At 35.0% G+C, this 11,588-nt stretch overlaps 1 long non-coding RNA gene across 1 annotated transcript; it reads left to right on the forward strand.

The window, feature by feature from the left end:
- The first annotated feature begins 363 nt into the window (after positions 1-363).
- LOC143600970 (uncharacterized) lies at positions 364-1,556 on the forward strand. The gene is made up of 3 exons (XR_013147571.1): positions 364-449; positions 677-828; positions 1,504-1,556. It is a non-coding gene; the product is annotated as an uncharacterized LOC143600970 (long non-coding RNA).
- The last annotated feature ends 10,032 nt before the right edge of the window (positions 1,557-11,588 follow it).

An 11,588-nucleotide genomic window follows, 5' to 3' on the forward strand; every position in this document is an offset into this window, starting at 1 on the left:
GAATTCTTTCGGTATGTCATAAATGTAGCATTTCCTTAAGTGGGCTCAAAATAAGTTGTGGCTCCCTTAGTCACTTTTGTTTTCTTTGGTATGTATGTTTTCTATAGGTTATCTTTAGTCCAGTTGATTTTGAGAGTTTATTAAGATGAATAGTTATTGCATTATGACTTTCTAATTTCATTGTCTAAGTTAAATTTAGAAGTTTAATTTTAAAATTGTTGATGGTGGATAGTTCCATTATATTTTTTGATTGCTAGTAACATACCCATCCCACATCACTTAACAAACAAAAGTTTTGCATTTCCTCAATCTTATATAGCAGACCCATCCCACATCGTTTAACGTAAAAAAACTTTGGCTTTCCACAATCTTATATAAAGGTCGCCCTGTCCGCTTAGTTTCTACATCTTCGTCATATCCTTTTCAATATCTCGACTCTCTCAAAAGAGGTAATATTACTATTTGTTTCCTAAGTTATTTTTATTTTTTAATTATTATATCATTAGGTGTTAGAATTTTGTTTCATATTTTTAATTATTATATCATTAGATGTTAAAATTTTGTTTCAAAATTTTTTTTTATTATTGTCATATTATTAGGTCTTTTGTAGATCTTATTTGATTTACTTATTTCACTTTTTCTTTATGTATTTATCTATATGGGTGAAATGATGTAGTGAACATGAAAGAGTTTATGCTCTAAAGAACATATAATGGTTCATAAGCATACACATACAGTGGACGAGGCCGAAATTAGGAGAAGTAGCAAGGTTAGGAAATCACGTGGTCACTTTAAAGAGTAATTGTTCAATCCCACCTCAACAAAGGGGTAATATGTTGCTTCGCTTCCTTTCGCTTATTCTGCCATGTATTTTTCTACACATTTTTATTTTCATATGTATGCAATTAACTAATCCACGTTAAGGCAAACACATGATAGTTTCAAGTTTTGCTAATAGCGACTCAGATTGTTTTATTTTGTTTGTGTCACGGTGTCTAAGGTTTATTATTCAAGTATGAGATTTAAGTAAATCGATAAAAATACAAGACAAATCCATGAAATGATAAAGAAATATTATCTTGAATAAGAACATATATGTATATGTAAAATGAAAGCCGGGTATGAGGGGTGAAGCCTCTAGGAAATCGACTTACAAGTGTCTTTTTTTGTGTGTTTTTAATAGCAAAAGAAATGAAGGGAACATAATTATGACAAACACATTATAAATTGATGTGCTTTTTACAGTCCATAATTGATGAAGATTCCATGACTTAATAAATGTTTAACTACTGTCTACTGATGAGTTATCGGTCTTAAGCACTTCTATTAAGACACATCGTTCCCACATGGAATCTTCGAAAAACGATATTTTGTGAATTATTAAAATACTGATTACATACCTTTTTCAATATCTCCATTCTTTTCTTTAATTTATTTCAAGATTGGGTTTCACATGTTTTGCATAGTTTGATTTTTGTTTATGAACCTTAATTATGATTTCAGATTTCAGAATTGGGCTGATCAAGTTCCGATTGTTGTAGCTCCTCTAAACTACGTTCCGTACACTGACACACCTCTAGACGGCTATGATTCAGACATAGCCCACCAAAGTAAGCTCTGCCCTAAGATGATTCACCTGCCCGAACAGTCCATTTTAAACGAACTGGATGGAATCACGTTAGCCACCAAACATGGAGTCTTTGTTTATTGGAGTGCTTCAACCAAGACAACTGGACCACTTATGAGATTGTATCTGGTTTGTGTGTTTAAAACCTTAACATTTGAATGTGTGTATTTTTTATTTGTGGGTACTGGCCGGATAGTGCTTATATATACCGATATATTATGATATTATGATTTAAATTCACAGCGGTTAATACTGTATCAACCTGGGTTTCTATTATTACATCTCCAAAGACTTTCAATCAAGTCCAAGAACAACATAAGGTTCTTATACACAGTCTATGAACCTTTTAGATTTTTTTCACTTTGTTTTTTTAAATATTTTACTGAACACAAAGTCTCAAAACACAAAATATTTTTTGGTTGATGGTATTCTATTTTCTCATAAATTTATTGTAAAACAGTTTCTGAAATATATTAAACAAAACAAAAAATTAACAAATTTAAAACTAAAAAAAATTCCCCATTTTAGGCTTCTTATTCAGTTTAATGAAGAACTTAATCTTCGAAAGTTAATGATCTCTGGTTTCGGTATTTATTACTAAATCCTATTAGTACAAACTTTCTTACTTGGTTACATTCATTTGCGGACACGGGGCATTCGGTACCTCGTGCACCGGGTCGAATCGTAGCCATTACTTAAACGTAGGTATTTACAGTGCCGTTTTGTAAAACGTAATGGTTAGAATTGTACTACCTATTTCTTTCTCTAGCTCCAATCTTGTAATTTTATTTTTTTTTAAGTGCAGAAACTACTGGAAGGATTGATAGAAGAGCAAAGGAGAAGAAAGATAGGCAAAATTGATAAGGTTCTTTTATAATACAAAATTTTTCATAACCACCTGAACACTCTCTTAATATCAAATGATGGACATAACACACATGCGATATCCCTTCACAGTTTTACATGCATGAATCATCAACCAAGAAATTACGCTCTATGGTCGAAGTTACAAAATTTATAAAGTCAAAGAGCTATCCTACAAAAAATAATAAACGTACACTTGAGGACTCTCAAGAAACTAGCACTTTGGTATGTATGATCAAATAAAATTGTTGATATACTATATTTATTTATAACCAAATTTATCGAATTCAGTAGCTCTTTTGTCCTTTGTTCCTCAGAATAATAATACGCCTGTTCATGGTCAAGAAGATAATGAATACAAACTGGATTGAAACACATGGATAAATTTGAAAACTTTGAACGCTACTTCAACAGGGAAGAAGAACCCACTGCTGCTGATTGAAGAACCAAGATTACCAGCTTTCAATAGATTAAGGGGTGAATATTATCCCATTAGTCGAATTAAAAGGCTGGGCCATCATCAGCTTGGTTATTTATGTTTATAAGATACATTATATTATGTTAAAAAAATTTATTATTATTGGGGGTTAAGACATGTAGTAATATAAAACCCATATATATTGTAAGTATAGAACGATGTTTAGAAACAGAATAGAGCAAAACACAAACGGCGTCTGATGGTTGTGTGTAACCTTCTTAATGAAACGACATGCCATTTGAATAGTAGCTGTTATACTTATAAATATATCAGTTTCTAGATTGTAAAACACCATTCGATTGAATGCAATATACATGCTGTTATTACTAGATTCATTTCAATTTCAATATCAATATATATACTATATGTACAATCACCTTCTATATACAAACATAAAATGATCCACGGGTTGCCATTTACTAACAATGATCAAGTCTGAAAAGAAGCATATGGAATAAATATAATGAACCTCTTAGATATCGGATAGTGTATTTAACTTCTTGAGCCTGAGCTTGAGTTCATGATTGCATGAACTGAATTTCATAACCAACCGAGTAGCTCAAATCAGGTTCGTATGAGTTAAATACCGCAAGCTTCTGATTATTTTCTATAACCGGTCGGAGCTATCTTCGGATTCTCATCTTCCTTTGAAAACTTTAAGCCCGGTTCCATAGGAATCTAAGTCGATGTACATCCCCAAAGATTTACTTCTTTTAGGATCTTGGTTGGATAACCAGTTTGCTTTAAAGTTATCCCATGATATCTTTGTTTAACTTCGATCCTGATATAGTAATGCAACAACCCGAGGTCACTAATCTCGATCCTTGACTCCATTTGTCTTTTGAAATTTGATATCTCTTGCATGCTTGTACTTGTAACTATCAAATCATCCACATAAACTCGAACGACTAGCAGCCTTTAACCATAACACCGTTTGTAAACCGCTTGTTCTTGTTTACATCTAGCAAAACCGAGTTCTTTTAACAACCCGTCTAGTTTGGTATTACATATCTATGGTGCTTGGAGTAAACCACACAATGGAACGAACCATGTCGACCATACGGCAATCTAAATAATTATGGGTGCACACTTAATTATCGAAATCCTCATATGGAATCCGTAGTAAGTACAGTTGTGTGCGATAACTAGGACCCAAGAATGATAGCAGAAAAATGGTGTAAATGTAAGATGATAAAGGCATGGTGGATAAGCCGCTGGTACATCCTATATATAAGTGCCTTTATTATGTTTCTCATTTGTGACGTTTTTCGAGTCATTCAATGATTTGACGTTATTCTTTGATTAAAATTTTCCTTACAATTGCTTTACAAAAAAAAGACATTCGTTAGTAATTACCTCTTTTCTTAAGTTTATTTTAATTTTGGGACGAAATTTTCTAACTTTGGGAAAACTGTGACATTCGTCATTTTCGTTTTAACTTGTATTTGTTTTTGTACGATAAACCCGACCCGTTTTTTCTTTCGAATTCTTTGATATAAATAAAAATAGTGGTTTTTATGTTAGAAAGTTGTTTCACACTTGTTGGATCGTGAAATGTTCTTTTCGGTGCCTTAAAACACCCTTTTATGGCTAAAAATGACTTAAAATGAAATTCAAGGCCTAAATCATCAAAAACCAAAGCTGGAGACGAAACCCCACCCCCATGGGCGCCATGCCGCGCGGCCATTAAGGGTGAGGTGATCACGGGGCGTGGCCAAAGGTCTGCAGACCCACCAACTCGTTTTTGTTTGCTTATTACCATGTTTGACCCTCTAAACCAATCAAAATGCTTGGAAATCTCTAAACAACCTTATGGATCATAAAACAAAGCCACGCCACCCATTCTAACCTACTCACACCTCAAACACTCTCAACCTAAGTTATAAGCTCTAAACTTCAAGTTCTTACTTGTTTGACTTTCAAGAGTCAAACAAGAGTTTCCTTTGATTTCTACTAACTCCTTATTATTAAAGCTTGTTGTTGCAACATATATATAATATATACCCTTTGTTACCTTCGGTTTTCACTTCTTCCGGTCATTGGTCGGTTGTGGTGGGATACTATAAGACAAGGCTACATGGAGGACTATTATAGTCCTCGTAAATATATACTTCATTTATGCTTACTAATCTTGTTTAGTTTCTGTTTATCTTAGTTTGGAAACTCATTTTTGTAAGTTCCATGGTATTGGGTATGTGGTGGCTAGACTCGGTTTCGTCCAGAGTTAATAACCGAACCAAAATTGAACTTTCCTTTAAATGCTTTGGTGGTGGAATTTGGAAACTCACTCGTGGTTTGTTGATAATGGCAAGAGGTGAAAGAACTTCAAAGTTATACATGGCACATCCAAATATTTCCAGAGACTCGATTAATTCGTTGAAGAATTCTGATGTGACCGATATGTGGCATAAGAGACTTGCTCACATGAGTGAAAAACAGATGTCTATTTATTGAAGAAAGATTCTTGTCCGGTGTGAAAGATGTTCATTTAAAGAAGTGTTCTCAATGTATGAATGGTATGCAAAAGAGAGTTTCTTTTCATTGTCATCCGCCTCATAGAAAAGAAAGTTTACTTGACATGGTGCATTCTAAAGTATGTGGTCATATGAAGACTAAAACACTTTGGGGCTACTTATATTTTGTCACATTTATAGATGATCATTAGAGGAAGGTATGGGCTTATACTTTAAAGTCTAAAGATCAAGTTTTTGATGTGTTTAAGCAATTTCATGCCCTAGTTGAGAGACAGATTGGGATGAAGCTCAAGTGTATTCGTACAGACAACAGAGGTGAATGTATTGGTATTTTCAATTTTATTGTAGAGAGAAAGGTATTCGGCACAAAATGCCACCTCCTAAGATACCACAGTTAAATGGTTTAGCAGAACGGATGAACAGAACTTTGGTTGGAAGGTTTAAGTGTTTGGTCTCACATGCAGGGTTGACTAATTCTTTTTGGGGTGAAGCTTTAAATACAACGGTACGTGTTATTAATCTTACTCCTTTTATTCCTTGCATAATGATGTTCCAGACAGGGGGTTTGGAGTGGCAAAGATGTTTCGTATAGTCATTTGCGGGTCTTTGGATGCAAGGCATTTGTGCATATTCCCAAAGATGAAAGATCAAAGCTTGATGTGAAGTCCAGACAGTGTATATTCCTTGGTTATGGGCAAGATGAGTTTGGATACATGTTATATGATCCGGTTTCAAAGAAGCTTGTTAGAAGTCGTGATGTTGTGTTTGCTGAAGATCAAAGTTTGAAAGATATTGAGAAGACACAGGTAGTTCCTCAGTACACTGATGATGTCATTGATTTGGATCCTATTCCTACTCAGCAATCTGAGCCACATCACGAAGATGGTATTCAAAATCACGAAGAACATGGTACCGATAATGTTGTTAAACAAGAGCAGGTAGAGATATATGAGGATATTCATCTTGAGTTACCATTAGATATGCCTGCATTAGTCCCACTTAGGCGTTCTACGAGAGATCGTCAACCTTCTACTCGTTATTCGACCGATGATTATGTTTTATTCACTGATGGGGGAGAGCCCGAGTATTATAAAGAAGCCATGGAACATAAGCATAAAAGAAAGTGGTATGACGCCATGCAAGATGAGATGAATTCTTTGTATGAGAACAAGACCTTTGAGTTAGTGAAGTTGCCTAAGGGCAAAAAGAGCTTTGAAGAACAAGTGGGTCTACAAATTGAAAACTGAAGAACATACCTCATGGCCTAGGTACAAGGAAAGATTGGTGGTCAAAGGGTTCAGTCAAAGAGAGGGTATTGGTTTTGATGAGATTTTCTCACCAGTTGTGAAGATAAGTTCCATCAGGGTGATCCTTGGTTTAGCTGCTAGTCTTGATCTTGAGGTTGAGCAAATGGATGTCAAGACAACATTCCTACATGGTGATCTGGATAAAGAAATCTATATGGAGCAACCTGAAGGTTTTCAGGTTAATGGTAAAGAAGATTATGGGGCTGTTTGGCAAGTACTGAACCATTAAGTGCTGAACCAATAAGAGGTCTTAATGATTAAGAGTCTCTGAACCAGTAAGTGCTGAACCAGTAAGGGTTGTTTGGTTGGACCTCTGAATGACTGTGCAAAATGACCATTTTACCCCTTTGAACTATTTCGTGTTAAATGAAATATATCTTTTTAGTCAAAGCTCTACATAACTCTATCGAACAACCAAACTTTCAATATAACTAACCAAAATACATCTTAATACAAACTTTCATCATAACCAACCAAAAAAATATTTCATGCCAATTTATTTATTACCATATCCGCAATTATTCACCTACAACATTATATAATTTTTAAAATAAAAGACAACATAATAAAACAAGTTTATACACCTATACACCATTAAAAGTAATAGTGAAATTTCAACATGATGATGTGTGTTCTTAACTTGTCCCGAGCACTTGATCATTATCCAACACCTAGTCCTTGAGTTGTACCTAGTGCAACACAACACAATTTATTAGTTCAACAAGTATATATAATCATATACTTAACTTCTGTACAAACCTTAACTTAATAGAATACTTACCTTGCAATTTGTCATGCTATCCTTTCAAGTTTTGACCATTTAATATAATACTATAGTTTCATCTACATGGTAGTAATGCAAGTTCATCACATGTCATTTCCACTTTGTGATTCAACTATGTGCAAAATCTATAACCAAAAAACTCGCAACGAGTCATACTAATTATAATCATTTTGCTTGTATTATTGTTATCACTAACGGGCCGATTCATATTTAAACATACTACAATTATTATATTCCTACAAACGGGCCGATTGCTATTCAATATACTAGCAACTCAAATCAACATTTTAGTATATATAGGTCTAAAACCATATCAATATCCATTCTACATGGATTCTACAATTAAGCCATATCTTTAATACGACTAATTTATACATGATCTGATGAAAGTAAATCATGATTTCATGTTCATTTGTATTCGTCATAATAATCTATTAAGCAACTAGCATCATATTAATCATTTTCTACAATGTTTCTCATTGAGGCATTTCCTCAAACACCTTGTGGGCGGAAAAGTTTCAAGTATTTAATTCAATCATTTTATCATTCTAATTCATTACAAGTAATCAATATAGGTTTAATTGAAAGAAGAAAGAGGGTAATAACACTCCCAAATTGAACAAACTAGTCAGTTAGGGATGTAATTAACCTAACGAACATTGTAATTTGATGAATCTTGATAAGATTTAACATAGCTGAACAAAACACTAGCTTCTCAACCTAGCCAATCAAACCATATCCAAACCCTAGAGTTTGGAAAATATAAACCGACTAGGGTAGAGAAATAGAAGAGCATAAATCGAGTAGGAGACGGGAATCATACTTGGTTGTGCTTGTAATCTAGCAGAAATCGAGCTTCAACGAGAGATAATGGTGGTTGTGATTGTTGGTTGCCAGAAGAACAGAAGAAGGAATGAACGACCAGGAGTGTGTAATTAGGTCCTTTTTCCATTCAGAGTTCATTTAGTGTTGTTTTGGAGCTGAGTGGGTAAGAGGCCCATTCAGCCATTAAGATGTGAACTTTTTATCAAACAAACACTTTTAATCTAACTAAATCCGACCTGAATTCATTAAGAGGTTCATTCAGATGCAACCAAACAGGTCCTATGTTTGTTAACTTCAAAAAAGTCTTTGTGGGTTTAAGCAAGCACCGAGACAGTGGTACAAGAAGTTTGAGTCAGTTATGGGGAAGCAAGGCTACCGAAAGACTGCTTCTGAGCACTGTGTTTTCTTTAAGAGGTTTGGTGATAATGAGTTCATCATTTTATTGCTTTATGTTGATGATATGTTGATGTTGGCTAAAATGCAGAGAGAATTGTCCAACTGAAGAAAGAGTGAAGCAAGTCGTTTTCTAAGAAAGACTTGGGGCCAACTAAGAATATTCTTGGCATTCGAATTACTAGAGATAGAGCTTCAAAGAAGTTGCACATGTCACAAGAGAAATACATTGAAAAGGTGCTTAGCTGATTCAAGATGTCTAAACTTAATGTGGCTAGTACACCTCTTACTCCCAACTTTAAGTTAATTGAAAAAGATTGTCCTACTTCTGAGAACGAGATTGAAGAGATGGATGATGTTCCATATGCATCAGCTGTTAGAAGCTTAATGTATGCAATGGTATGTACCCGACCTGATATTACCCATGCAGTAGGTGTTGTTAGTCGGTTCTTGTTAAATCCGGTTAAGAAGCATTTGGAAGCAGTTAAGTGGATCCATAGATATCTAGGGGTACTTCCAAATTGGGTATAACATTTGGAAATGGGGAGCTGATGCTTGTTGGTTACACGGATTCTGATATGGCAGGAAATAAGGATAACATGAACCCCACATCCGGATATTTGATGTTATTTGCAGGGGGGAGCCGTGTCATGGCAGTCAAGACTGCAAAAGTGTGTTGCTTTGTCTAATACCGAGGCAAAGTATTTGGCAGCAACATAAGCATGCAAAGAATCATTATGGTTGAAAAGATTTATGCAAGAGCTTGGCTTTATGCAACAATGCTACGTGGTTCTTTGTGATAATCGAAGTGCTATTCACCTTGCTAAGAATGCTATGTTTCATAAGAGAACAAAACATATTGATGTGAGGTATCATTGGATTAAAGATGCTATTGAAGACAAGTTATTTGAACTTCATAAAGTTCATACCGATGATAATTTTTCCGATAGGTTGACCAAAGCTTTGGCAAGAGAGAAACTGAAGATATGTTGCTCGCTCGCCGGGGTGGTGAGTTCTTTCTCATAGACAAAAAGGGGGAGATTTGTTGGGTTATATTTTGCCCATGAGAAAACCCAACAATTATATATTACATGGGTGCTACTATTATTATTATTTAATAATATATAGAAAAGAAAAAAAATTAAAATAAAATATGCATTTGTTTTGGGGATCACCGTATGCACAACAAAACCAACCAAAGTTGGTTGTTTGGTGGGCCGTGACATATGGTTTGATTTTTTGTTTCGGGCCCCATGACCATAGTTAGTTTTTGTGGGCTTAACTTGTGGAACATGTTTTTCTTGGTGGGTACACGTAAATACATGGAGAATTTTTCTTTAGGTATTATTATTCTCTACTGCCGTCAATATACAGCAAGAAAGGTTTGGTGAATTTTTTTTAGATCCTCTTTCTTAGTCGACAATCAGAGAATAGACGAAGAGAAGTTTTGGTACTTCTTTCTTTTGGTGTTTGGAGATAAGAGACGGTCCAGAGATTGGTTTTTACTCTCGTGGTGATACGTCTTACTCGTTTACACTTTCGTATTTTGGTTCCATATACTTGATGTTAGTTTGTACCAGGTATATGATGATTTGTGTATGCCTCTAGTTTTACCTAGAGAAGACTTTGTATTGCTATTATTGGTGATAGTGGATTTGAAGCGGCTCTAGTAGTCCCGTGGTTTTTACTCTCGCATTGAGAAGTTTTCCACGCTAAAATTTTTGTGTCATATTTGCTTTTAATTACCCTACTTGTTTGCATCCTCATTGGTTCATTCAGATCGGTAAAAAGTTTAGCCAAACGAAGATTAATTCCGCACATTTTGTTTACCGTGCATGGCTAGGTGGTCGTTTTTTCCAACAGAGTGGTATCAGAACCATGTTCTTGTTCTTGGGTTAAGGCTTGTTTGAACGATGGAAGCTAACACAGGTAGGATGGTGAGTTTTAATGGTTCTAATTTTCACGTTTGGAAAGGCAAGATGGAAGACCATCTTTATGTAAAGGATTATTATTTGCCTGTTTTTATTACCGATAAACCTGTAGATAAATATGTTTAAGAATGGAATATTTTGCATCAGAAAGTTTTGCATTGGAAGTTTTTGAACCATATTAGCGGGGAGAGTCATGCTCGTACTCTATGGGCCAAGCTTGAAGAGTTGTATGCTCGCAAGACCGGGAACAATAAGTTGTTCTTGATTAAACAGTTGATAAACTAGAAATACCGTGACGGAACTCCTGTTTCTGATCATTTGAATGTATTTCAGAGTGTTATTAATCAGCTTGCAGGTATGTGAATTATGTTTGAAGACGAGATACAAGGTTTATGGCTTCTTGGTACTTTACCAGATTCTTGGGAGACTTTTAGGACATCGTTGCCCAACTCCGCAGCTAACGGTATTATTACTATGGAATTGGCTAAAGGTAGTATTATAAGTGAAGAGATGAGAAAAAAGTCACAGGGTTCCTCTTCACATTCAGATGCCTTGGTTACCGAAATTAGAGGGAGATGCCATAACAGAGGTCCGAGTAATAAAGCAAAGAACCATAGTAAGTTTAAATGGAAGTTTGAAGAATTTGAGTGTCATCATTGTGGCAGAAAAGGGCACAAAATAAAATATCACAGACAATTGAAAAGGGAGAACAAGAAGGCTAATTACAACAACAAAAAGAACATCTACAAGAAAGATGACGGTGATGAAGGTACTTCTAAAACTAACACTACCACCGAAGAGTTTCATATTTGTTGTGATTATGATTGGGTGAACATTGCACGTGACGAATCGAGTTGGGTTGTTGACAGTGGTGCTACTTGTCATGTGACATCACAAAGGGATTT

This window comes from Bidens hawaiensis, unplaced genomic scaffold, assembly GCF_021521415.1.
Source record: "Bidens hawaiensis isolate Kalapana, Puna unplaced genomic scaffold, B.hawaiensis_p1.1 tig00055152_1, whole genome shotgun sequence".
NCBI classification, from domain to species: domain Eukaryota; kingdom Viridiplantae; phylum Streptophyta; class Magnoliopsida; order Asterales; family Asteraceae; genus Bidens; species Bidens hawaiensis.